Source organism: Silene latifolia, chromosome 9, assembly GCF_048544455.1.
Source record: "Silene latifolia isolate original U9 population chromosome 9, ASM4854445v1, whole genome shotgun sequence".
Classification (NCBI taxonomy): domain Eukaryota; kingdom Viridiplantae; phylum Streptophyta; class Magnoliopsida; order Caryophyllales; family Caryophyllaceae; genus Silene; species Silene latifolia.
In genome coordinates, this window is record NC_133534.1 from 206,972,601 (window position 1) to 206,977,490 (window position 4,890).

At 48.6% G+C, this 4,890-nt stretch overlaps 1 pseudogene; it reads left to right on the top strand.

Moving 5' to 3' along the window:
* Positions 1 to 337: 337 nt before the first annotated feature.
* Positions 338 to 1,222, top strand: LOC141604079 (18S ribosomal RNA; annotated as a pseudogene).
* Positions 1,223 to 4,890: the final 3,668 nt, after the last annotated feature.

A 4,890-nucleotide genomic window follows, 5' to 3' on the forward strand; every position in this document is an offset into this window, starting at 1 on the left:
GATATCAGAAGTTTTAAAACAATCTTCGGGGGTAGAGTTGGTCCTATATTCCGTTGTTCAATAAAAATAAGTAGGGAGCGCTCTTGCTTCGTGCTAAGCGTGAGTCGACTTTGAACTTCCTTCTCTCACGGATGCAAAGACTAGAGCCAGCTGTCCCCATGCTGAGAAAGATGGTGTGGTGAGCGAAATGAGCGAGTGGAGGAGCTTTCTTTTTTTATAATAGGGCGAGAAGGTCATTGCGAGCGAAATGCCCTTGTTAATTTTTTGTTCGAGTTCCAAAGGCCTACTCCGGGTGTTTCGTTTCAATCATCATATACATATAGTATAATAAGAATTTGAGCTTGATCCTGGCTCAGAAGGAAGGCTAGCTATATGCTTAACACATGCAAGTCGAACGTTGTTTTCAGGGAGCAAAGATATAACAGAAAGTCAATAGGCTCCTAGCTACCGGTTAAGAAAGGTTGTCTCGCCCTGTGGAACAAAGCAAGCCGTTTATGGATATTGCCGGGAAGAGTTGAGAACAAAGTGGCGAACGGGTGCATAACGCGTGGGAATCGCCGAACGATTCGGGCAAATCTGAAAAAGCGAAAAGCGCTGTTTGATGAGCTGCGTCCGATTAGCTAGTTGGTGAGGAGCGTAGCCAAGGCGACGATCGCAGCTGGTCTTTTCGGATGAACACCCACACCGGATCGAGACACGGCCCGTACTCCCACGGGGGGCAGTAGTGGGGAATCTTGGACAATGGGCGCAAGCCCGATCCAAAGAATATTGCGTGAGTGAAGAAGAGTAATGCCGCTTGTAAAGCTCTTTCGTTGAGTGCGCGATCATGACGGACTCGAGGAAGAAGCCCCGCTAACTCCGTGCCAGCGACCGCGGTAAGACGGGGGGGGCAAGTGTTCTTCGGGATGATCAGGCGTAAAGGGCACGTAGGCGGTGAAGTCAATAGGTTGAGAGTGAAAGTCGCCAAAAACGGCGGAATGCTCTCGAAACCAATTCACTTGGTGAGACAGAGAGAGAGTGGAATTTCGTGTGTAGGGGTGAAATCCGCAAATCTACGAAGGAAGGCCAAAAGCGAAGGCAGCTCTCTAGGTCCCTACCGACGCTGGGGTGCGAAAGCATGGGGAGCGAACAGGATTAGATACCCTGGTAGTCCATGCCGTAAACGATGAGTGTTCGCCCTTGGTCCGGTCTAATTGGTCTAAAAAGAAGATCGGGGGCCCGCTAACGCGTGAAACACTCCACTGGGAGTACGGTCGCAAGACCGAAACTCAAAGGAATTGACGGGGGCCTGCACAAGCGGTGGAGCATATGGTTTAATTCGATACAACGCGCAAAACCTTACCAGCCCTTGACTCATGAACAAGAAAACCTGTCCTTAATAAGATAGGTCTTATAATAAAGAAATTTTATAAATTTAAAATACAGGAGAATCAAATTATTATAAATCTGAAAGTAATGAAATAAAGAAACAAAGATAAATGAGAGGCATCTTCCTGTTCCACCATTTCATATGTGAATTGCAGCAAAGATAAGGTCATCGCCCTACTTCCTTAGTCTATTTCACTAGGATCCTTGTTGATCTCCTATATCGCCCAAGTAAACAGGCGTGTCATCATAAGCTCTTTGCCAGCCACTGACTGGCCCTGCAACATCCATCAATGATGGTTCATTAATGTCCATTGATTTAGACTCCTTCCCTCTTCCCAACTACGAAAAAGATCGAGAGGCGCGAAGAGCAAACCAAGAACGGAAACGGAAGTCTTTTTACTCCCGTCTCTCTTAAATAAAGCTCGCCAAGGCGACTCCGGGCAGGTCGGCCGGGTCTTTCCCTGTTGTTCTGTTTCCGCCACGATAAAGACGCACGGAAGAAGTATGCCCAGCGCGCAGAAGATCCGTTGAGAGTTTCTGTTGTCTCGGTAGTGGCATTGAGCTAGTAAGCGATCATAACATAAGATCATAGTAGGCATCCTTGAGAAAGACGTGCTGAAGAGCGTCATCCTCATCCCCAATCCTTTTCGCCATGTTTAGGCCGAACAAGGTCAGGCATGGCCCATTCGGGGGGTAATTGCTTACCGGCTCCCCCAAGCAACTTAGTGTATTCATCACAAAGTTTTAAAAATAATGGGTCAAAGTCCGGTGGCGCATTTTGCGCGTCGGACCCTGTTGAAGAAAGAGAAAGAGTCGAAGAGTTACTTTTTGAAGAAGGGAACGGCAGGTGGTGATGATCACCCCGGGGTATGCGCTAGCGCCCTTGACAGGCACTCCAGGACCCGCCAACGCTCGTGAAAAACCCGGGTCTCGGTCGGGAAGAGCACTCGACGAAAGGAGGACGGACGGAAAGAGAAGGCCCTTGCTCTATCTGCTTCTTCCGCTTCCCAGGAGTCCAGGTCCTGGGAAAAAGAAGACATATCTTGAGCAACTGCACGAACAGGACTTCAATTCCCAGCTAGCCAAGCAGACAAACGACCCTGCATCTTGTTTATATCTCCCGGACCGAAACATGCCACTGAAAGACTCTACTGAGACAAAACGAAGATGGGCTGTCAAGAACGTAGAGGAGGTAGGATGGGCAGTTGGTCAGATCTAGTATGGATCGTACATGGACAGTAGTTGGAGTCGGCGGCTCTCCTAGGGTTCCCTAATCTTGGAGGCCGGTGAGTGAGATTTCTGCTCATTGCAGTCACCTCCGGGGTTCTTCCCTCTTCCGCCCCTCTCCCGACTTCTCATTCTTATGCGAGCCTCTTCCGTCCGTTCCCAACGATCCAATCAACCTAGCCGTCCGAAAGACTGTTGGCAGCAGGTGGAGCTCATCAATCACCAATCTGCGACCCCCTAAAAAAAAAAAGGAAATGCGGGCAGGGTAGAGCTCCGCGGAGGGTTCGAGAATAGGGTAAGGTCCTGTCCTTAAGATTCAGAAAAAAAAAAAGAGTTCTAAACCTTTAACAAGTGCTGCGTACAAGTTCCGGCCAGGATGATTGAGAAGCGATTTCATTCAACGTTTGATTCAAAGAACTGCGCTTAGCCCCCCCGCTCATGAAACGGCTTTGCTGCAATGTGGATGGCAGAGGGTCCGTAGTACCCGAAGCACTGGAGTGATCCAGTAGCGGGGAAGGGGCCTAGAAGTGCCAGATTCCTATTTCTCAATGATATCCCACGATCAAAACAATTGGATGAATCCCGTAAAACCGCCGCAAGCAACGAGGAGGCAGTTTCATTCTTATTATAAAACTCGACCTAGTGGAGGAAACCAGAGAGCAAGCCCGATTGAACATCGCAGTGTACCAGAACCGAATGAGAAAACAGTACAACCGGAGAGTACAGCAGCGACAGTTCCAGGTCGGAGAATCCATCGTTTGGGCTCATAATAAATTAAAGGTTGCTCCTGCTACTCAGCCTAGAGCCTTGAGCATTGTACAAGGACGTCTTGCTCGCGAGGGTAATACTATTATTCGCGAGGCTTGCAAATGGAGTCCTGAGCCCAAGCTTGGCTTGGTTTTAAAGGCTGTCTTCCACTCATCTCCTTCTCTTATTCTGACTTGAACCCTGCCTTAAAGAAATTTTGGAGAACACCTAACCCCGAAAATGAGGCCAGTACCATGCAGCTGCTTCAAAGCCAACGTGATGTTCCTTGGTCATCTGACCAAAATATTGGAACAAGTCTTAGAAGTTCGTTCGGTTGAGTCAATATCCATGAATCTCGAAAAGAGGATTAATGGTTGGAACGAACGTATAAAAAAAATTCTTGGAATTCCGTGGGGATTCTTGGTTGGGGCTGAGCTAACTATAGCGCAAAGCGTCTCCTGTCTACCTGTCGGGGGGGGGAATCCGCTCCCGGGTCGTCGCTCTGCTGCGTCTGGCCCGTCCTCTAGGCACCTTTTGAAGGCAGGGAGTGTGACCCTGAAATAGAACTCCATAAGAATGAGTCTGGGCTTTCAAAAAGATAAAAATGCAAGGGGTAAAAAGAAATTTGAACAACCAACCTGACAAGTGAACAGCAGCAACAAGATCCGGCTTAGCTGACTAAGTTACTCGCTTCCCAATATCTTTTAATCCCCAAACTCAGTCCGCTAAACCAGTCCTGTAAAGACCATTCTTGGGGAAGGCCCTTCTTTTACAGAAGAAAAGACCTTTTCATCTCGGGCGCATTTTCTCGCCCAACAGCTGGCAGGGTTAGCCCTGTTGAACAAAGAAAGGCGGAATCAGAACTAGGGTCGAGACGTGACAATACTGGTCACCAACTTCCTTGACCTTCCGGCACTGGGCAGGCGTCAGCCCCCGACTCGGCGTCAGCGGCTTCGTGCCGCACTGGAGTAATCCAATATGTGGTTCCGCACGGTCCTTGTCCCTGCCTACTCTTTATTCGGTTTGGGGTACGGTCAGTTCACCGGGAGGATTGCCCTCCCAATTCGAAGTTTTTTCCTGGAAGCCTATTAAAATATAGTTGGGAGACTTTGCCCAAGAAATGGGTAAAAAAAATAGAAAAATCAGAACATGGGAATAGATCTGATACCAATACGGACTACCCATTTCAATTATTGTGCTTTCTCAAATCTTGGCTGTTACGAGTTGGCTGTTGGCGAGCCGGATGATAAAAAGCTGCCCAGAGATAGGGGTGGGGATGAGGCTCGTATCCACTAGGCCAGTCTGGTTGGTTCTTTGCGGAAGACTTCCTTTAAGACAGTTCAAGCAAAGCAACCGCGATCAGTAAGGAGGATGAGCGAAGAAATATGGGGTTCTGCTTCTGGTGGCAACATGCCATTGGGTGGTGGTCCCGCTTATGGGCAAAAAGGAAGAGACTCATAGAATGGTGGGATCTCTCGTCATTGGTTGAAACTAGGTGCAGCGAGTGAAAGGAGCGAGTGGAGGAGCTTTTTGAAGCAGAAGTTGACG